This window comes from Pipistrellus kuhlii, unplaced genomic scaffold (genome assembly GCF_014108245.1).
Source record: "Pipistrellus kuhlii isolate mPipKuh1 unplaced genomic scaffold, mPipKuh1.p scaffold_m20_p_4, whole genome shotgun sequence".
NCBI lineage: Eukaryota > Metazoa > Chordata > Mammalia > Chiroptera > Vespertilionidae > Pipistrellus > Pipistrellus kuhlii.
In genome coordinates this window covers 37,605,338-37,631,458 of record NW_023425540.1, presented here as the reverse complement: position 1 = coordinate 37,631,458, position 26,121 = coordinate 37,605,338, and the positions used below count along the sequence as shown (strand labels likewise).

Sequence of the window (26,121 nt, the reverse complement as noted above, 5' to 3'; positions counted from 1 at the left end):
ATGAAAGCAAGTTATTTAATGGCAGCCTTGATTTTTTTGTTTGTAAAGTGGTAGTGATAAGAGTTCAAGTGAAAGGATCACCTTGAAGGTTAACTATGATTACTTTTGTGTAGGACTTGGGGTGGTGTCTTGGGCTAAGTACTCAGCAATGTTAATGGTGGTTGTCAAGTATTCCAAACAGCCTGGAGAAAGCAGGGCCTTTCTAAGAGGTGGAGTGTAAGGGCCCTTGATTTCAGAGGGAGCAACTTGCAGCAGACCCTGAGCTGCGGCTGTGCCCATGGCCCCGGCAGTCCACACCAGGGGCTTCCTAGAACTTGCAGGCTGCATCCTTTGGCCCATTCTGGCCACTGATTTCTGGAACTCCGATTCCAGGGAATATGTAGTGCAGGCTCTGTGTGGACCTGAGGACCAGAGCGCAGGTGTGGTGTGCAATTCCAGGCTTCCCGCCCTCTTGCAATGGCAAATTCTTAGGTTCCAGGGCCCACCGCAGTAAATATCCAAATTGTATTTGAGGCAAACAAACAAACAAACAAAAAAACAAAAACCACTTTAGTGATGGGCATTGTGAGTGCCTCTCTTGGGAATCTTAAAAGCATTGAGTTTGTACTCAATGCTTACTTCTCTTAGAAAGATACAAATAGTAAGTCGATATCTAATCTCCAGAATTTATTCCGGAGAGCAACTTTAAAGTATCTCTTGAGGTTAATGACACATTGTTCCGTTTTTTTGTTTTGTTTTTACTGAGGTTGTACCTAAGAGCAGAGTAAACAAAAGACACTCTTAGCAAGCCTGTATTTTTTGAGCCGGGGGAGTAGGCTGTATACTGTCTTTCTAATTTGGGAGGAATGCCTGTTTGCTCAGCCATCCATTCTTCTATCCTGTCCTTCAGCAAACACCCCTGGAGCCTCTCCCCGGGGCTAGGCTCTGTCCCAGGGCCAGCCTCTGCTCTCAGAGCACACATTTAGTTGGGAAGCAGCGGACCTCCACACATCCTGGATGCTCCCTTTTGGATTCAGGAGAGCCTGCGCCTGGAAAGCAGCCTGCTGGGTGTACTTCTCTCCCACAAGCCAGCCTGGTTAGAGGGGAGCAGTCCGGGGGGGAGGTGGGGGGAGAGAGAGAAAGTGGCTGGGGGCAGCCAGTCCTCTGTGCCCTCCATGGGGATAAGGGACACAGGGGAGCCTATTTCTTCTTGTGCTTTATAAAAGTATGTGTCCAGCCTTAGCTGGTTTGGCTCAGTGGATAGAGTGTCAGCCTGCAGACTGAAGGGCCCCGGGTTCGATCCCGGTCAAGGGCACATGCCTGAGTTGTTGGTTCAATCCCCAGTGGGGGGTGTGCAGGAGGCAGCCGATCAATGGTTCTCTCTCATCTTTGATGTTTCTATCTCTCTCCCCTTCTCCCTTCTTCTCTGAAATCAATAAGAAATACATTTTTTAAAAAGGATGTGTACGATATGTGAATCGTGGCTGACCAGAACCACCAGCCAACGTGCCATGGAAGCAAGCAGCAGTTTTCCTCAGAGGTGAGCCTTCCCAGACTTAGCAAGGCAAAGAAGGAATGAAAGGTCAGCTCTTATCATCAACTTATAAAACCTGTGTCCAGGGAAGAGTCTGGTCTGGCATTTGGGATAGTTGATGCTCTCATGTGGTAGAAGGCATGACTGAAACGTTAAAAGGAAAGAGTGCAAACTTGGTTTTTCATGGACCTTCAAGGTTTTGCTTCTGTTTTTCACTACTTTTAAAAAACACAGTAATGCCTGAAGCAATAATGCACATATTTGGAGTCTGGAAGGCTTGAAAAGGTCTGAGGTAGAGAGGGCACGCCCTGGTAGTGGCTTGGACTGGAGGCATGGTTGTCAGGGAGGCACCATCGGCTGTAGGGTCTTGGGTGCTGAGCCGGGGAGTAGGAACTTTATCTCAGAAGCTGTGTGGAAGATGGAGAATTTGCAGCAGGTGAATGAGGAGATCATGTTGTGCTTTGGAAAGAACTCAGCAGCCACGAGGTGGGCTAGCTGACAAGGAGGCCAGGGCAGGGGACAGAGCTGCGTGAGGTTGGAGGCTGGTGCAGGAATCCCAAGGGGATTGAGGGGGAGTGTGGGAGTGAGGGGTGGGGCAGATCTGGAGAGACTCCCCACACTTCCTTGGTCATCTCTGGGGCTGGGCATGTAGGAAGAGGGGGAGTCCAGGGTGACTGCTATGGGTCATGGTGCCATTCACTGAGGTAAGCTGTGGAGAACCTCAGTTTGGAGAGATGGCAAGGAGTAGTGAGTTGAGTTGAATCCAAAACTGAACTGAGAGCCAGAGAGAGAGAGAGAGAGAGAGAGAGAGAGAGAGAGAGAGAGAGAGAGAGAGAGAGAGATATGCCTGGCAGAGTGTTGGCTATACGCAGGAAGAGAGGTCTGGAGCTAGAGATGAAAGATGGAATTATCTTCACAGTAGTGGCAAGTGGTTGCCTGGTTTTGCAGAGATTTACTAAATAGAGAGTCATCTGTGTCCTTGCAACTGAATTTCTTTCCTTTCATCTTTTCAACAGGCCTGACGGGATAATCAGGCCCCTGACCTTGATCTTAAATGACCAGGCCCTTACTGGTGTTATTTTGTAGACTTTGTGAGATCTGTTTATGCTCTTTTGAACTGAGATAGTTACAAGGAATGTGTATAGAATGGCTTTGAACATATTTAAAAAGCTGGGATGTAAACTGATAAAATTGGTACTCTCCAACCCACACCCCGGGACACACACATGTTTTATGAATACAACTAGAGGTCCGGGCAATGAATTTGTGCACAGGTGGGGTCCCTCGGCCTGGCTCCCCTGTCTTACTTAGTCCCAATCAGGGTCCGATTTGGGTTGGCAAGGCTGGGGGAGGGCCATGGGAGGTTGGCTGTGGGAGCACATTGACCACCAGGGGGCAGCTCCTGCATTGAGCATCTGCCCCCTGGTGGTCAGTGCATATCATAGTGACTGGTCGACCGGTTGCTTAGGCTTTTATATATATTGAGATGTTTGTGTTCTCCCAAAAGTCATGTGCTGGATTAAGCCCTAATCCCCAATGTGTTTGGTATTTGGAGGTGGGCCTTTGGGGGGTAATTCGGTTAGATGAGGTCACGAAGGTCAAGCCCCCACGATGGGATCAGTGTCCTCACAAGAAGAGGAAGAGAGACCAGGGCACTCCCTTGGCCACGGTGAGGGGCCTCTTCCTGGCTGGCCCACTACCAGGCAGGAAGCGGCCCCTTACCTGGAGCTGCATCTGACACCTTGATCTTGGACTGCCAGCCTCCAGAACAGTGAGAAATAAATGTCTGTTGTGTAAATCCTACAGTCTGTGGTACTTTATTATGGCAGCCTGAGCTGATTAACCTGCGGGTATGTGTTGTATTTTAAGAAAACAGACACCTATGACCCCCCCTTGTAAGATGACCTTCACTTGCAGAGAATGTAAACTAGTTTTCTGTGCATTTACAAAATACTGAACATAGCCAAACAGATATGTATGTTATCTGCATGCTTTCTTTAACTGAATTACCACCAGCTAGGTCAAGAGAAACACCTAACTTTGACCTTGATTTGACAGGCAAGGAAGGGGAACCTTCAGTGTATTTTGATTTATTTCTTCCTGTGGGCTTGTTCTGATTTTGACTTACAAACCACAATTAAAGTAGCATTATTGACACTTAACATTTTTCCAGTCAAAATTAAATAAGGCTTCCAAAGTGTTTAGTGAGGCTGAACATTTGAGGTTCTATTTAGGTCGGTGCAAACAAACTAACTTCTAAAACTCTTCACGTGGTTTCTCAAATAATAAGTACTAAACTCTGCACCCAGTTAGAGTAGCATCTGAATGAAGAGCATTGAGGGTTTTAGCAAGGTCACAATGATGTTTAACCCTGAGTGAGGCGACATGAGTACAAAAGCAGTTCTTTTCTTGGGTCTTTATGCACAGAATAGTTCAATAAGGCGTTGGTTGCATAAGGTAGTACCGTATTTGCCATGCAGGCTGATGATGATGTATGAAGCTAGGGTGTTATAGCAGTTAGTATACGGTCTTTTAAAGTACCCCCTTTTTGTGGAACTAAGAACATTTGGTTGTGAATTGAATCTTTCTGATCCTAAAAGTGCACAGACTCTTGGGGACCCCTGGGTTGCTGGTGGGCAGCTGCACACATATTTGTGGTTCTCATGTATTTATCTGCAGCTGCTCAACACTCCTGTCTCCCCAGCATTAATTTTCCCACCTTAGAGAGGATGGTCGGTGTCTCCTGGTCTCTACGTGAAGACAGCAAGAAGGCAGCCGTCTGCAAACCACAAAAGGGGCTCTCACTGGGAACCTTGAGAACGCGTACTAGGCGGCCTGACTTTTGTTTTCATGTCCACAAGGGGCTAGGCTTATCCGCCTTTTTATTTGAAGTTACCATATGGCCCTCCGGGGCTATTGCTGTTAATTTGAATTTCATTCATTTGTGGGATAAATAAAAGAGTGCAAAGTAGACCCCAATGAACGCTTGTTGAATTGCAGGCGGTAGTATTTGATTTGTGCACAACCAGACCATTATTCCTCGTACTGCTGTGGGTTGAGGGGAAGGCCAGTAGGGAGTATCAATCATTGTCAGTCTGTGTAACCAGCAATAATGCCTCACCTCACCCATGCCTCTCTAACTAGGGTGCCATTAAAGGGCACTCTGGTAGCCACAGACAGACTCAAAGAATGTGGACTAACATTTTAATTGGTTACCTTGGACTAGTGGGGTCACAGGTGACTGTTTTCTTATTTTCCTTTTTTTTCAGAATTTCAATAAGTAGCATGCTGCTTTTGAAATCAGAACAAAACTGCTATTGGTGTTTTTTTTTGTGTGTGTGTGTGTGTGTATGTGTGTGTGTGTGTGAACACTGTACATCAGCTAACATCTGTGGTACGTGCATTACGCAACAGTTCCCTGTCCTGAAAAAGAAATGGAAATTCCTGTTTGTATAACTATGGTCACTAATTCTGGAAAGCTGGGGGGCTGTGCCCCACAGCCAGAGTGGGCATCTTCCTCCGGACATGGAGGGCGTGCTCTGTTCATTTGCATAAACGTCATCGGTGCCATCTGATGTGTTTCCTTTCTATAATAATCTAAATGTGCGCACATCTGTTTGGTTGGTAAGTACGGAATCTGATTGGTAAGAAGCACTGCATTAAATATGCACTCTACTGACATTCTTTTTAAAAATGGTTTGTGTTCAGCAGAACTCGGACTGGCGGCGAGCTCTTAAATAGCCCTTTGGCTGCAACTTGTCTGCACGCCCGGGAGATTAGAGGGGCTCTCTCCTCTGCTGAGCCTATTGTTCAGCATTTTCTTTCTTTCCACAGCCAGCCGTGTTGTCAGGGGCACCTGGAGTTCAAGCTTCCTCTCTCCGGGGGCAGGCTGCAGTCAGGCTGAGTTTCATATGTTGTTTTCCAGTTTTGAGGCATTTAGCCAGTAATTTAAGGGTGGCTGTGACGGCACAGACAGTAGCCTCATTTCATCTTCCAATAAGTGGTACATGCCACACACTTATTTGGGTCACATTAACTTCTTAAAATTTTTTTCTTTTGAACAGAGGGATCAAAAATTTCCTTTCTTTCACAGAGGGATCAAAATCTTTCTTTCTTTCTTTCTTTCTTTCTTTCTTTCTTTCTGTCACAGAGGAATCAAAATTTTTCTTTCTTTCTTTCTTTCTTTTTTTTTTTTTAGCATTTTATTTGTTTTTTAAACTTACTTTTTTAATTACAATTGATATACAATATTGTATTAGTTCCAGGTATACCGCATAGTGATTAGACATTGATGTATCTTTCGAAGGGATCCAAATGTCCGAAACTAAAAAGAATAACCTGGAGAGTCTGGGAATGACAAACGTACCAGTGAGCAGTCTTCTTTTTTAAAGTAAATGACTGACCATTTGTATATGAAATATACACTTTAGAAAAACATGGCTCCCAACTTTAAAAACAATCTAAAATCACATCCATTTTTCTTTTTAATGGCTGTCTATTCCTAGAAGATGGTTCTACATAGAGAAGTATGTCTCAACAGATATGTACTCTGTCATTTGCTCATTCTCAGAGTAGTCTTTTCAGGGTTCCTCTGTAGTGGAAGCTTATAATTTTCCAGCCTAATTACTGATTCTGCACGGACGCCTGCTGTAATATGTAGCATGGTGCGCCGGCTTACACAGGTGACTGCAGGTCATTTTTCATCCGAATCTTTTCGGTAAATGAGTATTCTTAGGTTGTCTGTTTATGTGTATTTCCCCCCCCCCCCCCCCACACTTTGTGCTTAGGTATATGGTTCTTTTCTTGGTTAGTAAAAAAAAAAAGGGGGGGGGGGAGCAGCATCAGAGGGAGCTAAGCTGATGTGTGGAATGCTTAAACTATAATCCAAGCCAAAAAGAGCTGTAGCCGTTAGTGGCCACACTGAATGATACCAGTGGTGGTGGTGGTGACAAGGTGTGGCAAGGTAGTGTGTACACCGGTGTGGAGAGGTGGCTGGCAAAAGCTTTAGGATGGTCTGATCAGTGATGCTACGGGGACCACGGCTGGGATCACGGCTCTGGTGGTTGGAAGCTAGACTTGGGGACACTAAGAGTATGTTAGCTTCCTTAGCAACTACCTAGTCAACATAATGTACATGTCTTTAAAATTTTTTAAAAACATTTTTAAGCAAGAATTATCTCCAGGTTAGATTTCCTCTAGCTCATTATATGTTTGTGTTTAGTTTTTAAATCTCAGCCACGAGATTTCCCATTTCTCCTGGTGACATCTCAGCTTTCTCATTCGGCTATGTTGTTTCAGCCTGTAGCTAACGTTGAATTCTGACCCATCATCTGTCATGTTGGCATGCTGTGCCTCGTACTCTCTGCTCATCAGTCATTTCAGTGCTTTGAGTCACTGCCTGGTGCTTCTCTGTTCAGCCTCCCCTTGTCATTCTCCGGGTCCTCTTAGTAACCAAGGGTGCATCAGCCTTTGTAGGCAGCTGGAGGGCAGAGGGCCGGGGTCTGTGCCAGGATACAGAGGAAGCTAATCGTACCGGTGACCTTGACCTCATTAACAATGTGCTGGAACCCAGAGGACTGGCATTCCTCGGTATTGTTTGACTTTGGATTGTCTCTACTGATTTATGGTCCTGGGTCCCCCGCTCCTGCCTTCTCCGGGAGGCAGATGTAAGAGCCAGAGGAGAATGTAAGAGATGATTGGTACTCACTGCCTCCTTTTCACTGCCCATGAGTCGGGCTTTAGATTGTCAGCTGGCCCCTGGGCTCTGCTGATGGTGATTTGGCCTTGGCCTCAAGACAAACCGAGACTGACGAGACGTGATGGAAAATGGCCTCTTAGAGTCTGGAGCATAAGTAGGTGGCTGATGGCCTGGATGTCCCACAGGGGGGCTGATGGCCGGAAAGTCCCACAGGGGGGCTGATGGCCGGGACGTACCACAGGGGGGCTGATGGCCTGGATGTCCCACAGAGGGGATGTTGGCCGGGACGTACCCCAGGGGGGCTGATGGCCTGGACGTCCCACAGGTGGGGGTAAAGCATGGCACTCTCCACGCTTTAAAGCAGGCTCCTCAAACCTGGATGTGCAAAAGATTTAGGTGGAATCTTTTTATTTTATTTTATTTTTAATATATTTTATTGATGTTTTTCACAGAGAGGAAGAGAGAGGAATAGAGAGTTAGAAACATTGATAAGAGAGAAACATTGATGAGCGAGAAACATCAACCAGCTGCCTCCTGCACACCCCCTACTGGGGATATGCCCACAACCAAGGTACATCCCCTTGACCAGAATCAAAGCTGGGACCCTTCAGTCTCCAGGCCGATGCTCTATCCACTGAGCCAAACCGGTTTCGGCTAGGTGGAATCTTTTTTAAAGTGCAGATGGATCCAGCAGGCTGGGTGGGGCCTGGGGCTCTGACATTCTAACCAGCTCCGATGCTGATGCTGCTGGTTCCGTGGACCACGAGGAGCAGGGCCTCCCATCAAGCCCAGGGCGGACAAGACTGTGGAACCATCCCCAGAGGCTGCAGGCCGAAGAGGCTGAGCTCAGAGAGGCGCCTGTGGGGTCTGACATAGACTTGGTTGCCTGCTACCTAGGGCTGCTCTCTCTGGGGAGGAGCCCGCAGGCTATCTGCCCGCCCCTTCCATCCGGGCTGTGCCCGCTGTGCCCGCTGTGCCCGCTGTGCCCGCTGTCAGGAGTGGAAGCTCTGCAGGGACCGGGGTGGTGGAGGGTATTCCAGGCAGGATGTCATTGAAGGGAGAGGTTTTGTTTTGCTAAAGTTTTAGTTACATTCATTTCCTCATTGCATGTTGATTATATTCCATATTTAACTGAATAAAAAAGGCTCTCACTTCCTCCAATTAAGCCTGCATTTTTTTCTCATACACCCTAGCACTTTGAAGTTACGTGATTACCAAGTTTTTAAAAAGTTACCTATTGTTTCATTTGGAGCATTTTTTCTAAAACTCGCCTGACACTCTGCTGGGGTGCTGGCCGGACACACACACTCCCAGACCCCACCCCTGCCGTTTTCACTTTCTAGGCCTGGGTCCCGGGAGTCTGTGTTTTTTAAACAAAGTATTCTAGATGGTCCTGATCGGGCAGGTGTTGGAGACACCAGGTTAGAGGAACATGCTTTAGAAAGCCACCCGTCTGAGCCTGCGGTGCTGGTGGCGGGAGGGGCGCCTTCCCTGGTGCTTTCCTGGCCTCTTGGGTACCTGGTGGTGAAGGCTGGCGCCCGGTGGCCCCATTTCCATCTTCGTCTGGACTCGCGCCTCTGTGCTCACAGAGAGCCCCTTACCTTGCCTGGATGGGACCAAATCAGAGAGTCCTTGGTCAGCAGTGTAAAAAGTCGGTTCTGAGGCCGTTATTTTTAGGAAGGTTTTACAGACACGGATTACTACCGTATTTTTCGGACCATAAGACGCACTTTTTTCCCCCCAGAAGTGGGGGGAAAATGTCCCTGCGTCTTATGGTCCAAATATAGCCTACACATATACTTTTAAAAAAAAGTTTTTTTACTTGCCCGGCTCTGTGTGGTCTCTGTGTGCTTGCCCGGCTCTAAAATGGTTCTAAATGCTGCCGTTTACTTTACAGGGTTGATTACATGTGTTTATGACTGTGATGTTGGGTTTTAATGCACATAAAATATTTTAGGACACTATTTGTTTCAGAATCTTTTTTTCTTCATTTCCCTTCTCTAAAAACTGGTGCGTCTTATGGTCCGGAGCGTCTTATGGTCCGAAAAATACGGTAACTGCTTTCGGGGTTTCTTGGGGGGAAAAAACCGGGGCTATTTAAGCGTTGGGGCTCTGCAGAGGTCTTAGGAATGTCTTGAGGCTGACTTTCCCCACGTTTTTCTCTACTTTGGCTCAGACACTGGGGATCACGCACATCCCTTTCCTAAGTCAACGCTGACAGAGATGGATGAAGGGCCCCTCACCCTCCACAGGCAGCCCCCTCCCCCACCTCGCCCCCTCAGGGGCAGCGTCAGCTTATAAAACAGGGGAAGAGGGAAGTGGTCAGTGTGGTGGGATTGGAGGGCTGTAGAAAGGGTTCCTGCCCCCAAAGGTGGAATTCACTGACTGCTGTGCCTACAATCTACCAATAGAGGAACCTGTGTGATATGTTTCTCTTTAGACGTCGTATTCAACATGTAAGCATCCACAGGTAATGCAGTAATTATTTATACCTTAATAGCAATAATTTCATAAAATGCTTGTACAGATCAGCTTGCTAAGGGTGTGACTGATGGGGTGATAGGCAAGGAGTGCCGGCCTGGGTGCAGGGGTGTGGCAGCTCATGAAGAGCCCAGGAAACCGGGAGGACACTAGGCAGAACTGACTCTCATTCACTGTGTGTGTGTGTTTGTGTGTGTGTGAGTGAGTGTAGGAGTATGTGTGAATTTGTGTGTGTGAATTTGTGTGAGTGTGTGAATGTGTGTGAGAGTGTGTATGATTGTGTGACTATGTGTGAGTGTGTGAGTGTATGTGTGTATGTGTGAGTGTGTGTGTGTGTGTGTTTGATTGTGTGACTATGTGTGAGTGTGTGAGTGTATGTGTATGTGTGTGAGTGTGTGTAGTAGGGACTTTAGTATCCTTGATGCTTCTGTCATACTTCTATCTAATGTGGCCATGTCACATACACTGAAAAGCCAGGTGGTTTATATTTGAAAATTAAGGTTAAACACCATCATTGCACTTGGGATTATTTTACTCTTTCTTTTCATCTATTTCATGTTGAGAGAGAAGCTCGGGAAATGATCCTGTTTCTGTCCTGCTTACGGGGGGAAGAGAGAGTTGGCCAGCGGCAGAAACCTTCCTTCCTCCCCCGACAGGCTTTTCCCAGTGGGTTTTGAGGACGAGGGCATGCTCTTCCAGACCCCGTGGCACTTAGGAAGTGTGCCTCCGTGCACGCTTCTCCCTCCAGCCAGGCACACGTACAGCCTCCAGGAGCTCTCAGCTGCCTCTGGCCCCTCCAGAGGCTCCTCGCCTGCATTTCACTCACCCCAGCTTCTGGCAGCGCCTCCAGGTCTGCTCACCGCCTCTTCACCTCCGTCTCCTGGGCTGTCAGCTCCCTGAGCAGGGAGGTGTCCCCTCCATGTGACTGCGGGCGTGGCGGGCCTGGCTCCTGTCAGCGGGAAGCCTTTGGGAGCACTCTGCGAGGAGCTGTGGCAGGGAGGAACTGGGCGCAGGTGTAATGGGAGGGCCTGCTCGGCCACCCCGCTGCCGAGTAAGCGCACAAGCATTCTCGCCCAGGGCTCTTTGACCCAAGCCCTTGACCCAGCCATGTTTCCTGCTCTGAGACCAGAGAGCCCGAGGCACGGTCTGCGGGTCTGCACCGGGACTGTTAAAGATGGGCGGCTCCACAGTAACCAATGCGGCCCTCTCCTGCTCTTTTCCAGTGAACCGGGGAGCAGACGCTGGAGTTCACGGCCGGCACCGCCTGTGCCTCGCGTTAAGCAGCTCCTTCTCCACCGGTAAGGGTTGGCTCCGGGGCCGCCTCCTGCTCGGGTTGGTTGTGGGAACACTCTGATCTCCACCCAAAGTTCTCATTCATTTAAAAGAAAATGCTTACCCTATCCCAGAGGTTTCCCCGCTTCGCTCTGTCCCAAATCCCTGATCTATCACCAATGAATTTCATGTACCTCACCTACGTCCCTTTCCTCTGATTGCAATGTATAAACATAGAAATGTAACCCGCCATTCCCGGAGCATTATCTCAGTCCTTTGTGGTTCTGCTTCCTGGCATATGTTGACAGTTTGGCTCAAATAAATGCATTAAAATCCTTAAAAATAAGTAAGTAAGTAAGTAAATAAATAAATAAATAAATAAAAAGAAAATGCTTAAATGTAGGGCAGCGTCCCCTCTCAGGAACGGGTCAGGTGGTCCCTGCCCCTGTGGGCAGTTACCGGGGGAAGAGATTTCCCCGGCTGGCTTTCTCCTGGGCATGGCTGGCCTTCTTACCACCCACTGCTCTTCCCGCCCTCTGGATAGGTGCATGAGAATCCTCTTCCTCAGTGAGGACCTTGCCCCAGTTTCACTTGTTATGCATCAAACTGTCTGCTTCTCTGCTCACACCACAGGCTGCACTGGCCATGGTGAGCTTTCCTGGCTGGTTTGTGCACGCCTCCTTCCTCTAGTCTGTGCAGAGCCAGCTCCCACCTACCTTGGTGGCTGGCATGGAACAGACTTTCAATAAACGAATGCATGCTAGTCTGAGAGGGGGAAAAATGCCCCAGTAAACTAAACTGTGGTACAAAACATAATGTATTCCTAAACCCGTGAAATGATTTGTAGAGTGCCTTTTTGGATTAATTACATGGCTGTTTGCTCACATTACCACGCTTAATTGAGAATTTATCATAATGTAGTCAGTCAATAGGAGTTTGGATTCTGACCCCCATTGAAAAGGATGTCAGGAGTGGTTGTGCCATTGTTTTCCTCTTGGGTCGTAAGTGGCACTGGGAGGGATCAGTCATGTGCTAAGTGACAATCTGCGGCCCTGAGCATCCAGCCCTCTGGGCAGTCCTGGGTGAGACACCTGCCAGCCAGACCCAGGGAGTGGGTCCGCCCTGGGACTGAATATGGATCTGAAGGTATGGGCAGTGAGAGAGCAAGCAATCCACATTCCCCGTTAGCAACCTGGAGGAAATAAAAGTATTTCTGAGTGGCTTGAGCATTTGTTTTAAAACACAGTTTAAGTAATTTTAACAAAAACCTTTTAAATCAGTTCATTTCCGTTCTCCCTATACATTTTAGTACATCGGGTTCTCTGCGAGGTGTGCTGATTGGCTGGACACCATTTGCCAATGGTCCTCCTGTGGCTTGGATCTAGCTACCACCGCCCCCTGCGCCCCCCCCCTACCCCCACCCCCCGGTGGTGTTTCACTTGAATGTTGGAGCCAGAAAAGGCTTGGGCCCCTTTCAGACCTGCTGGGTGCCTGAGTTCCTGGTAGCCAGGGCTCGGGGGAGGGCACGTAAATCTAACCAAAGACCCCTTTCACACAGGAGAACATGCTCTTGAGGTTTTGCTCCTGTTTTCCCATGAACACTGCTCGTGATCCAGCCTTTCCAGTTGCTTGGTTCAGGTGTGTGCAACACGGGAGCAAAAGAGAAAGAAGTTATCTTTTGGTTTCTGCATGTGCTTTCCACGGCCTCGCAGAGGCACCAGCCAGCAGGTCCCAGGTGAAAGCAGTCCCATGACCACGTGTTTTTCTGCCCGGTGCAGACACAGCAGAAATCTGGCTCTCAGCTGACCCTGCTCATGTTCCTCCAGCTCCCTGGGGCTCCCGTGGAGCGAGGACTTGAGCTTTTCCCCAGGAATTCCCAGTCTCCATGGAGTCAGCTCGCCGGCCACACTTGAAAAATAAACCAAGAAAATGAATTGCGATTTAAAAGCCCAGATGTTAAAACAGGAGTGTGTTGGAGCTTTCTGGTGGGTTTGGGAGGGTGAGGCATCGCTCACTGTCTGGTGCTGCGCCATCCGTGCAGAAGCTGAAGGCGGGGTGGCGGGTGCCCGCCTGGTCCTCATGCCGCCGCCCACAAGGGGAGCACTTACCGAGTGGCCCGGGTTAGCAGCTCGCTGCGCCTCTGGGACAGCCCTGTCACAGCGCCTCCTGTTTGAGAATACGCTCTAGTCCGGTTGGGAAATGAGTTAGGCCAACTCATCAAGCTGGCCCCCCTCCACCCAGGGGTTCTCACTGGCAGATGTGCACTCAGCACACGTCACCCAGCTCTGGAGGGGAGTCCTCACGGCCCCACGTCATCCCAGTCAGGCCAAGAAGCAACATCGCTCCTGAGTTTCCTCAGAGCTTCTAGAGTTTGCGTTCTGGACGTCTGAGAGGGTGCTCTTCTTTCACGCAGTGAAATGATCACGGTCTAAAGATGGGGCTGCCAGTGCCTCAGCAGTGGACTGTGTATCCGGATGGGTGTGTAATGTAGCCGTTTCGGAGTGCTGGCTTTGATCCAGAGACACGGTCCCGCATGGGCCCCTTGTGTCCAGGGTGGACATTTGAGGACCATCAGAGCAAAGGCAGCTAGTGGACCCAGCAATTGGTCTGCTGATCTCAAGCTCCAGGGCCATTTAATATTCTGATCTCTGACTGGTGATTTCTGTTATTGCTGAGATGCAGACTGCAGTTGGTGACAGACAGATGGACACACACACACACACACACACACACTCTCTCTCTCTCTCTCTCTCTCTCTCTCTCTCTCTCTCTCTCTCTTTCTTAGGGAAGGAAGGAAAGAGGGGCACATACCATGCAGCTGTCTTTGGTGTTTTCAGGGAAACCTTTCTCTTTTCTCCTTCTAACAGAAGTCAAGCCTCCAAAACAGGCCTGTGGAGCTGCCCCCAGGTGTTGACATCTCGGAGGAGTTTGCCTTTTTTGGTTTCTGGAGCACAGTCAGTGCATAACGTGACTGGCTGGCTGGTGTGCTCCATACACTGTGATTTATTGATTTGAAAGAAAACCTTCATGTTCCTGTTTCCAGGAAAAGTTGGTTTAAGTGGCATATCTTTGACTTGCTTTACGGGAGGTTTGGAGGTGGTGTTGTGGTCCCTCTCATGTCCTCTTTCAGCTAAGAAAGGACCGTGTTCTATCCCTTTGCATCTTTGTACATGATGGGCCTGGGTTAGAAGGAAGCCATTGGATGATGAGCGAATAAGTAACTTCTCCACATAGGCTGAAGAGAGTTAAAACACTTCCTCTTCCACTTCTTTTCCTGATAACGAACAAATACCCTTTGTTTTAAATGATTCCATTTCTCTCTAGCATTCCTGACTTGGAGGAGTTTCTGAGGCTTCCAGAATTCCCTTCTCTCAGGCTCCTCTTGGAAGCTGAAGGAAGCGCTCCCGGTAAACCCACCCCACTGGAGTTTATGGTTCCTCCCCTTTATCTCCTGGCGGGCAGTCCCCCGCTCACCTTGCCTGCAGGCTCTCTGCCTGCCTGGGGCTGCTACAGAGAAGCCTCCCGCCCTTGCTGGTGACAACCTGCAAAAGAAAACAAACAGCCGGATCTCCCAGCAGGCTGGGGACGCAGCTCTCATCCTCCTCGTTCTGGGTTCAAAGGGCAGTGACTTTTTATGAGGGTGACCAGCCTTCCCAAGGAGCCGGTTGGAGGGCTCAGCCTGGTGGACAATTAATCAGTGACCTCCGCTCGCTTGCTTTGTGGCTGAGCTGACTTCAATGCTCGGAGCGAGAAGGGGCTGCTGCTCCTTTGAGCGGAGCATAGGACTGGGTGGGGAAACATTTGATCTCGTTCAAAGGGACGTCTCTGAAGCATGAAGATTGAACTGGCTGTGACCCCACCGGGGAAGGAGCGGGCCCTCTGGGGAGCCGCCTGGAACCGGCCTGCAGGGAGAGCCTGCAGTGACTAATCCCATTGGCCTGCGGGTATTCAGGGTCTCATCTCCGTTTCAAAGGCAGAGAATTGGGCTTGTAGGTAATAAAATGGGCCTTCAATTGAGAGGATCAGGGGGTCATTTCATCTAATTTTGTGGTTGTTACCGAGGAATAAAAGGCAGAGGAGATAATTTCATTAGCTCCTTTGAGATCTTTATCACAGCGAGTTGGCCTTTGGGGCTGCTACGAGTCTCAGAGGGGTTGGGCTGGCCACTTCCTTCTAGGAAAACCTGCAACAGATTTCCATAGCACCAGGGAGGTCAGTGAGGCCCGTGGTCAGCAAACTCATGAGTTAACAGAGCCAAATATCAACAGTCCAGCAATTGAAATTTCTTTTGAGCCAAATTTTTTAAATTGAAACTTCTTCTAACACCACTTCTTCCAAATAGATTTGCCCATGTCATGGTATTTTGTGGAAGGGCCACACTCAAGGGGCCAAAGAGCCGCAGTGTGCCGACCACGGGGTTAGGCACTGCGGTCAGGAACGTCTGACCTGTCCTAATGGAGAGTGAGTGGCTTACAGAGATTGCTATCGGTCCTGCCATACCACTCTGCTGGTTACTTAAGAACATGCATTCACCCCAGAAATGAAGAAATCCGCCAGACCAGCGAGCCCTCTGCAAGTTGGGGTGGTGTCTTACGTCTGAGGGAGGCTTGCTGTCGTCCGTTGTTGATGCGATTTATTTGGCTGTTGATGGTCATCATTTTCCTTTGAGCTAAGCCGTGTGCAAAGCGTTATACCACGTGGTGGATGGTTAGCAGAATGGTGAGAGCTGTGCCTTCTGTTTGGTGCTGTTCTGTTCACTGCACATGTTCATTTCTGCCGCCTCATAAGCTAAGGTGACCAGACGTCCCACTCTTGGCGGGACAGTCCTGATTTTTAACAATTTGTCCCGCGTCCCCCGGCGTTTTAAAAAAAGTCCCAATCAGGACTTTTTTTTAAAAAATGCCTCAGGATGCGGGACAAACTGTTAAAAATTGGTATGTCTGGTCACCTTATCATAAGACCCTGCTGGGCAGGCAAGTATTTCTACCCACATTTACGGAGAGGAGAGGACAGCCCGGAACGGTTACACTTGTCTTCGATCTTCCCAGTAGGGAAGGGGGCTCTGGGATTAAGTCCTCAGTGATCATAATTAGCAGAAACGGAGCAAAGAGGAGGAGGAAGTGAATGATCAAATGTCCTCCAAGAGAAGAGAGAGGAAGTGTGTTGAATGGATCGCTCCCTAGACCAGCCAGCAGCGGGCACTATTCCCCGGAGCAGCGTGCCTGCCTGATGAAGGGAGAAAAGTGATGAAGGTAGGCAGGGCAAAGGAGGTGGGAGTTGGGAGAGACTGGAGATGGAAGGCCCTTTGTGTGTAAGGACAGCCGTAGGCAAAGTGTTGAGCAACTTCTGGAGAACCTGGGCCTGTGATCAGAAAGGTCAGAGGCATCGGCTGTGCACATCACGGCCTGCTGCTGGTTTATTTCTGGGCCCAGACTGTTCCAGACCCACCATCATGCACACTGACTCTCTCATGTTTGATTGCTTCCCAGTCTCCAGCATCTCCCTCTGGACTGCATAAAGTACTGCCTAGTATTTGTGAACTTAGCTCTGATTAAAAAAAGAAGAAGAAAAGAAAACGATTAAGATGTGTTACTAAAATCCTTAACCACCAATAAGTGCAGTTAATCGTAACTTACGTTTGTGTCGTTCTTATAAAAACCTATTCCCCCCATTGGTTCAAGGGCTGGTATTTGCCTGTACACATGGATGGTGGGGAGGTAGCTGTCTCCCTTTCGGGTGAATGTGTGCCACTGGGAACTCCCAGACAGTAAAACTCCAGCCACGTGCTTTCCTGACCTGTTACCTGAGAGGAATTGGCGGTGGGGAGGCGGGGGGCTGGGAGGGGCAGATTTAACTTGCTCACTAAGGCTTCTCTGCCCGGCAATGCTCCGAGGAGGCGAGAGCTCTCCCGCCTTGGCCGCGTGCTCTTCCTTTCCTTCATTACCGCGGCTAATCAGAGGTTGGCTGTACTTCAGTGCCTCTTAAAAGCTTTTCTCTCTAGCCGTGTCCTGGACGTTGAAATGCAGTGTCAGAAATGATGTGAGTTGATGAAGAAGAAATAAACAAACCCGGGCAACATGTGAGGAAGCCTTGGCAGCCCTGCTTCTGTTTCTCTGCAGTTTTGATCTGAAGGAACCAGATTTCCTCCCCGTGGAAGGAATAAGGCTGGGAGGGTCCCTGTGCCAAGCAGCCTGAGCTAGGCCTGCCCGTGGGCCTTCTAGATTAGGGCTCCACTTAGTCTAATAAACACGGGGATGGAAATGAGTTGTTTATGCTTGGCAGAATGGATATAAGTCACACATGTGCAGCCCGAGCTGCTATATGTATGTATGTGGAGTAAAAATAGCATCTATTCAGGGAGGTAGAACATTCCAGAATGCTTCAGTCCCCTCTTGGCACCAGCACAGAGCAGAGAATAGGTGAGCTGGGAGGCACTTGAAAGAGCTTCCTGCCCAAGCCCTCACTTTCAGCTAATGACACTAGGTGACTTGATTAAACCCCATGAGGGCAGGGACCCTGGTCTGTCTTGTTTATTCACCTTCATGTCTTTGGCCGCTGGCCTGTATGTGTTACGCGCTTACTATGCACTTGTTATGTGCACGGGCGATACGCATGAAGATGTGACTTCTGACTCCTCGTCCAGTGCTCTTTGAGATGTTTTTATGGGCTGAAGAGTCTGGAGGAAGTGGTGCCACGTGGCCTTTGTGTACGTGAGGCTTTCTGGTGATTAGAAAACTGAGATGCAGCAAGATTAAATGGTTCTTTAAAATGGTTGGGCGAGACAGGCTTTCTCAGGCGTGGGGAATGGGTGTGAGGCAGGGCTGCCATATGAGGTCTGGGTCCGTGGTGCCTCTGCAGGTGGGCAGAGCCTGGGCTGTGGAGAGCTGATGGCCCCCACTGCTCAGCCTCAGATGAATCAAGACAACCGTGGAGCAGACAGGCTTGACATTGTTCCTTTCCCAACGGCTGGGGCCCCAACTCTCCTGCTGTGGCCCCGATGGGCATGCCACCTGCAGCCCATCAGACTGGCCGTCTGTGTGTGGAAGATGCTGTGGGTATAACTGGAAAGTGAGGGGGACCCAGATCTCTACACTGATAGAGAGATGCCAGGAGCCAGTGAATCAGGATCTCCATCGCTGCCCAATCTCATTTGAAAAATTGCAGCCCGACTGTCAGCAGCCTCAGCAAAGGAAACCGGGTGTTGCTGTGCGCTGTGTTTAGGAACCCCAGTGGTCAGCCACGCTGCTGCTTCTAGGCTGGTGAGGAGAGAAGAGTTAAATTATCCCCCAATTTAACTTCCCAGTTACTTCCCAAAAAAGACAAAGGAGTTTTAGAATTTAGAATATTACAGGGACTTTAATTCAAGATGAAAAGTTGCCAAAGAGAATTTGTAAGGTCTAGAAATGTTGTTTAGATTCACAAACAGGAAGAGGTGTCATTACTTGCAGCTTGGGGTTTCACACACACACACACACACACACACACACACCCCACTCTGGTCCTGGCTGGGGTTGTGTGTCTCTCTTAAATTGGCGTTTGGCCTTGAGGTCCAGGGATGAGGGTGCTTCTCCTGGAACCCATGGCCACGGGCTGTTTCAGTTGGAATTTCTGTGCCACCTTCAGGAGAAAACCCTTTTCCTCCTGGAAACCCGTTCCTCCCCACAGTGCCTCTCACCGGTTCACCTGACTTATGCAGATACTGACTTAGTACGAGGTCTCCTTGCTTTTCTCCAGGAAATGCACAGCGGCCATCCTGTCTCCTGCTGGCCTTAAGACAGCTGCAGGCTAACTCTGATTGATGACTACAAAAAGAATCGGCTGGGTTATTGGCTTCTGCTATGCTTTAAAGATCACAGGGCTTATTGATCGAAAGCTGGCAGGCATTCTGTGGGCCCGAGGTGGGTGTCCAGGTCTCTGGAGCATCAAGAGGAAAGGTTGCCATTGCTTCAGATTAGAGCTCGAATGAAGAGTCAGCTTAGTCTTGCACAGTGGCATTGATCAGACCTTGTTTTCAGGGAAAATCAGGCCTTGGGAAGTGATTTGTGCTAGTGCTCTCATGGTTGAGTTTGAGCTGCTCGTGGGCACTGCTCCTTGGCTCTGGTGTCATTATTAGTGAGCCTGTCCTGTTGTAAGGTTCTAGCATAGCTCTTTGGAAGTGGAGAGTAAATATTTTACTCGAACCCCACATATTCTGTGTGCAAAAACCATGCAAATGAGAAACAAGTTTAATTTTCAAGAAAGCATGTGTGTTGATAAAAAGGATATTTGGAAAATCTGATTTCTTGAATTCCTTTACATGTGGGGAGAATCTGATTGCTTTCTTCAGGTTTCTTGAAAGTACAAACAAAAGGGAGGTGGGTGTGTCTGACTTCCCAGCTACGAGCCTTGAGCTTTTGTGAAGGGTAATTTAGAAAGCAAACCTTTCAGTGGAAAAGCATTTCGCATCATCTCTTGAGGAAGGTACACCTTTTGTTTATTTATTTACTTACTGTGTTGCATGTGACAGAGTTTCAATTCAGTAGTTTTGTGTTTTTTAAGCCATCTATGAGAGACTGTAGAATGTTCATGGAGGTTTGTATAACTGTTCATGTTTACAAAATTAAAAGCTGAAATGTAACAGAATTCTGTATTCAGAGGATTCCAGCTTGCTATACAACATCAAGTATTAGAAGATAGGTTCATATTTGTGATTTTCCTATTGCAAAATGAAATAGTATATATATATTCATTAGTTATTCCTCAAATAAGGTATAAATCACGTAAGTATAGTTTTATGGGGAGTATGAGTATCAAACTCAAAGTTTGTGGCTATTTTGGAAGCCTCTTGCTCCTGATTTTACAGCACAAATCAGAGAGGTCTTTGATGTACCCTGTCAGTCTTTTCTTCCATCTGTACCTTCCGTGTTTTTTCTAGATGATTTCCTCCTCTGCTGTGCTCTTTCCCCAGAACTAGGATTGAGTCTCTGATGATCACCCCAGTTTAATCACTCCCCTTGCTGGGCCAGAACCATATGGTCTTCATGAGAGGAAATCCCTTCTTCCAGTGGCTGGCCAGGCTCCAAGGATGTCTCAGCCATGCCTTCTGGCCCTTGCTGGAGCCCATTTGTACCTAACAGGCAACCCAGCTCACCCTGAATTTAAAGAGCATGCATTGTCTGTGGCCTAAACATGTTAATGATTAAATAGATAGGATTGGATTTCGTTTGGTGACTGGGCTGCCTGTTGACATATTTGAACCAGTGAGCATGAGAGAGTTAGAGGTCAGGCTCTTTGGAGAAGGGAGTGTTTGAGAGACAGCCCTGTTCAGCCCCATTTTGCCGCAGGTGGAAGGGACTCCGTGTTTAAGCAGGAGCTATGGTGGGGAAGACCCAGCCTTGAGTCAGGCAGGCCTGGTTCCAGCCTGCTTTCCACACCCAGGATCTATGATCTTAGTCATATTACTAGTTTTCAGGCCTTAGTTTTCTCATCTGTAAAATGGGGATGCTCATACTCACTTTCTAGAATTGTTCTGTGAAATGACAAAACCTATGTAAGGTGTACCTGGGGTACAGTAAGTGGTCGTTATCACCACTGTTACCAAAGGAGCAAATTGCTTTAAGTAATCCAATAACTTCTGGAAGTCTCCTGAATTATTGCTGGGGAGCTGGGGAGCTCAGTACATTTTCGTAGTTGTTTTTGGGCATCTCTTTCCATATCAAAGCTTCCGCAGACTGACCTCCTGTGTTTACCCTTCCTCTATGGCAGACAGCGTCTGCAAACTGGTATTTCTCAGGGCTTCCTTTGCCTTGAAGATCAGAGGAGTTCTAGAGCGTGTGTTTTGACACACTAAAGGTTAAATTAGTCCTGTGCTCAGATTTATAAGGAGGCGTTTCTTGGGAAGAAAGCCTAACCAATGGAGGCCATTTTCAGTGGTGATCTCTGTATGACAGCTATGATACCTGCTGGAGGTAAAATCTTCATTGCAAAGGAGGTACAGAGCCAAACAAATTGTATGAAAAGTGTTTATGTTTGTCCTGGGAGAATGGCAACACATCACACACCATTAGCAGGCCCGGCCTGCTACCAGTCCTCTGCACCAACCCAGCGATGTACTTTATTTCACTGAGGGAATTGTGGTTTTACGTGCCATAGACTGGTGTCGTTGAGACCTTATTTTAAGAGGAAAATAGCAATTCATGTTAGATCTAGGAAATAGCTTTACAAATCTGGTGGAAGAGACCCAATAAAAATGATCTTTCGGAGGTCCCCACAGGTGAACTCCGGGAGAGTGTATAAATGGTGCTTCCTGTCTGGTGAGTGGTCAGCGTTTGGGTTGTAAGGATGGACCAGCGTGTGACCACCACACACAGCAGGGCATGTGAGAATGCTCCTGCAGGGAAGGACGAAACTCTGTGGACATGTGGGCAGGCATCTGGGCTGTCTCGGGCACAGCTGGCAGAGAACAGGGTGTTTGGTCAGAGTAGGCCACTGTGTGTCATTGCTGCGATTGTCCTTCTGCTGGGAGATGACAGATGGAAGAGCCTGCGGTGAGCGTCCCTGTCCCTGTCCCTCTGTAACCTGGCTTTGCTTGCATCCATGCATAAGCATTCCAGCTCATTATTTTGAGAAACAAAAGACCAGAGCACACGGCTGGGAGCCACTGAGGACCAAATCCTCTATTTGTTTTGTGTATGTGTTTTGTTTGCGTTTAGTATTACTGATGTGACTGGGCCATCCAAATTAGAAGTGACTCTTAAAGTTAAAGAATGGTTTTGTTGATGAGAATGATGATTTTTCAGACTTTTAGGAGAACTCTTTTAGAGGGAGGTATTCCAGTGGAGCTGTAGCGTTATGTGCATTAATTCATAGAGATTCCACTTTACATGGGTTGTTCAAAAATAAGGAGACGAGCATAGTGTCTGCTTCATTATAGCAGCGCTTCTCAGCCTGGGTGTTACTGGCATTTTGTGCCGAGTAATTCTTTATTGGGGCCTGTCCTGTGCATCCTAGGCTGTTTAGCTGAATCCTTGGTCTCTCCCGACACGAGCTGCCAGTAAACTCCCCTCCCCTGGGTGTGCCCATCCAGAATGGCTCCAGACCTTGCTACATGCACTCTGGCGACTGAGAGAAGAGTGATGGGAAGGGCAAAATCATCTTGGCTTTGAACCACTGCCTTAGAGAGTGAGACTGTTACCGATTGGGGTTACCTGCTGGGACCTCATTTCTTCTCGTCAAAGCAAAATGATTTTAAGGTCCACGAAAAATGAAAGTAAAGCAAAGTGAGGTTTATTAAAGATTCACTCTGAAGGAGGAGCTGGCCAGGTGAGAGAGGCAGTGGCTGGGGCGCTTTAGCTCATGGGGAGGTCAGAGAAAAGGGGCCTTGGAGACAGGTACATGGAGTTAACCAGGGGCTCCCCTGCTTGTAAGACTCATGGGGTCCCTAAGAGGTTGGGGGACACGTGCCTGTGGAGGATGGCATGGGTGTGCTCCTTGGAGGGAGAGCAAACCTTCGGTCCTTGGTCCTGAATGTATTTATCTCTCTCTTGCAGATGGACATGTTAGGGGAGGTCTTGGGAAGATCTTAATAGAATATTCATCAGCTTTCCAGGGCCTTGGTCTCCACTGATTGGTCAGTGTCAGGACAGGGGGTCATTAGTCAATGTAGCTGGTCCTGAGGCAGCTACAGGGTCAATTGTCAGGTTTTGCTGCTTTTCTAGGCCTGGAGCTGAAATACAACTGAGACTTAAGTGTTATCTTTAGGGAGGAATAGGTCAGGGGGGCCTAAACCACCTGACCAGCAATATGAAAGATCAAGCGCCAAACCTCATGACCAGTGATGTGCTCGGGGAGGATAGGTTCCCCTGGCAGTGAGGCTCTTGTGTTCCTAGTTTTGCCCCTGCTGGGCATCCGGAGCCGTCTGCCCTGGTGAGTTTCTATACCCGGCCCATCGTCCTGTCCTCGCTGTGCTCATGTCTAACAAGATGAGGCACTTTCCAATCTCTGTTCCCTCGGGTGACATTGGTTCCAGGTCCTCTCAGACATCATCTTGCCTAACTCAGTATGATCGAGTGAATAAAAGAAAATAAACACCCGGAGGCACAGTGAGTGTAAATGGCAAAGGATAGCTCAGAGACCAAGGGCTTTAGGGTTGTGTTCCTGGGAGTGGGAGGGGTGTGGGGGCGGGGAAAGGGGGGGAGGCGGGGCGGCTGCGGCTGTGAAATCTCTCCAAGAGGTTCCTTTCCGAAGGCCACAGCTGTAACAGTGGCTGGTCTCCCTGTACACAAATCCTCGCCTCGTCAGTTCAGAACTTCTTGGGAATGGTGGGGCGCATGGCCAGTGTCTAAGCTCCAAGTCTGTGTGCTGAGCCTGGCTAATACCATGGGGCCATTTCGTCACGGTTCTGACCAGTTTTCTGAAGAGCAGTCACTCAGGGTCCTTTCTCTCAGGCTTGGTGTCCTGAAACAGGCCATTCTGAACATATATGTTCCCGGCTCAGGGCAAAGCACGTTTACCAGAGTGTTTGTATTATTTTTTACCCAGTATGGCTGGGGAGGTTCTGGATTTTAAAACAAGGTTCCTCTCCTGGAATGTGGGTGGGCCTGCTCTGACCGGTGGAGAATGAGAAAAAGTGTCAGCGTGTGACTTCCAAGGCAAGGTCTTAAGAGACCATGCGGTTTCCACCTTGCCCGAGGGAGCTCTGCCCTTCACGCCCAGAGCCGCCATGTACGATGCCCACCCTGTGGCCATCCGCCAAACCCAGCCTCCAGCCTCCCCACTGGCATGTGAGTGACCATCTCGGGTCCTCCAGACCAGCCCCCCCCCTCACTGACGCCCCCTAGTGAACTCTGCCACTGCCAGTGGGGACAGAGCCTCGCCCGCTGCTTCTTGCCCGAGTTCCTGACCCACAACATGTGAGGCCCTATAGAAAGGTGTTTGTTTAAGTGACCCTAAAAAATAAATCAACTACACTCCACCTCAGGAATCTGTCCTAGAAGCCTCTCAAGAGATGGCGTGTTGGTCTTTCTAAAGAACTCTTGAAGGGTAGTCATGACCGTGCACATGTTTTGCCTCCACCTGCTGACTTTAATGCCTCTCCCACATCGTCTATTATAAACTATGAACAAATAGTTTAATTTTTTAATAAACAGTGCTTAGTAACAACTACTGAACAGATGGAAGTGAAGTCACCCTGGTTGCATGTGGGGCTAAGGGTCAGAGTCCTCGCCTTCATTTATCCCAGATTATTGCTCTCCTGTCCCCGGGCAGTGCTTTGGACAGCAGTTTGACAGAGATTTGTGGTTATTCTTAAAAGATCACTCAGCTTGTCCTAAGCACAGTGCTGGCGTAGTGGGCGCTCTAAAGCGTGCGTCTCCTGGAAGTGGACGGCATTGAAGTGTAGGTTGAAACCACTGAAACTCTGGGGGAAGGGATGCTTCTGAACACGGAATGACTCGTCCTTAAGCTGAGCTGGTTAGGGGGGAGACACATACAATTCTTTGAACTTATCACTTTTAAACATGAGAGCGAAGAGCATCTTTGTAAATGTGAAATAGCCGGCCCTTTAAAAAAAGCCTGGAAGTAACATCATATGCATCATCAAAAGAGAATCGTGACATTTCAGATTTTGAGGTCTGCATGATGACACCAGGGTTTGCTTCCGGAAAGTCAGAAATACCCGCCCACAGGCAGGGCCATTTCTCCTTAATTAGGGCAGGTGAGCTGGGAAAGCCGACTTTCTGCAGATGGGAGCAGACATACAAACAAGTCCCGGTTGGGGGGAGTATGGGCCTGCAGGGTGTCACTGTTAATGCTGATGTCAGAGAGAATAGTCGGACCAATACCAGGGACTATCAGCTGTAATAGTGCAATGAGAGGCTGTGAGGATCAGCCAGGGAAACGAGGCTTCCTTCGGGTGAGCTGTGAGGGTCACCCACCTTGTGCCCCTTGCAGCGCACTGTCCTTCCTCTCTGGGGCAGGCCGGCACAGAGCGGGGGCGAAGGAGGTTGAACAGCTGTTGGCATGGCTCTGAAATTGGGGTGTGGCTGTCTTGGACATCTTGCCCAAGACCTGTTCTTGGCTTTGTGATTTTTTAAAAATATATTTTTATTGATCTTTTATTGTACATAGAGGAAGAGAGAAGGATAGAGAGTCAGAAATATTGATGAGAGAGAAACACTGACCAGCTGCCTCCTGCACTCCCCCCCCCCCCCCCCCAGGGATGTGCCTGCAACCAGGACACATGCCCTTGATGGGAATCGAACCTGGGACCCTTCAGTCCGCAGGCCGACGACGCTCCATCCGCTGAGCCAAACCGGCCTCGGCAGCTTAGTGATTTTTGTGTAAAGGGTGCTCAGTAGCGATTCATCGTCAGGGTGCTGACGAAGTTCATCTAGGACCAGTGGGTTTGGGTTTGCCGAGGGGATGGGAGAAAGGGGAAGGGAAGACTGGACAGCAGAGGAGGGGGCGTGGGCAGTAGGTAGCGGGTGATGGAGGAGAACACTGTGTTTTGTAAGGTTTCCTGGTCTCGAGAGCATGAGCTCCACTGGGCACTTCACATCCCACGTCCTGGCAGCAGCTTTGCACAGTCATCTCGGGGAGTCACCTTGGGTGGTCTTTCCAGACCGGCACCCCTTCAGGTGGCGGGGAAGAGGGGTGGCCTGAGGGCGGAGTGTGGGTGCTGTCTCTCTTGCATGTCCGTCAGCTTGACCTTGGTTGTCTGTATTTGTCTGAACCAAATGAGTGAGCCCCTTGTGTCAGAATATAGGTTCTTATTCATTGTAGCACCAGGTTTTGCATCGGATTTGATTATTTATTTATTTATTTTTTTAATTTTGGGACAGTCTGTTCTTTTAGGTTAGGCTGGCTAAAGGGAAGGGCTTCTCACCACCCTCCCATCAAGAGAACTGATGTGTGCATTGAAGATTGTCTGGCAGGTCCCAAATTAATTTGAAATCTGGGGTTTAGAGTTTATGAAAGAACAGATTAAGAATGCCTACCATATATGGATTTGTTTTTAGAAAACAGTTTTCTGTTAGCTGCTGGAGGTTTAGTCTCATTACCAGTTTAGCAATGCAGCAAAAGGTAGGAATTCTGGGATGTGTCTTCCCTTTGTCTCTCCTTTCTTTTCTTTTCTTTCTTTCTTTTTTTTTAAATTTCATCTGCCTTTGCTTTTTAACAG

The 26,121-nt window shown here is 48.7% G+C and overlaps 1 protein-coding gene across 1 annotated transcript in view; it reads left to right on the top strand.

Moving 5' to 3' along the window:
* Positions 1 to 10,924: 10,924 nt before the first annotated feature.
* LHFPL2 (LHFPL tetraspan subfamily member 2) overlaps positions 10,925 to 26,121 on the top strand; it is a 126,150-nt gene continuing 110,953 nt past the window's right edge. Inside the window, exon 1 of the mRNA XM_036410734.2 lies at positions 10,925 to 10,990. The gene's annotated coding sequence lies outside the window, so the exon portion shown is untranslated. The remainder of the gene's footprint in view (positions 10,991 to 26,121) is intronic.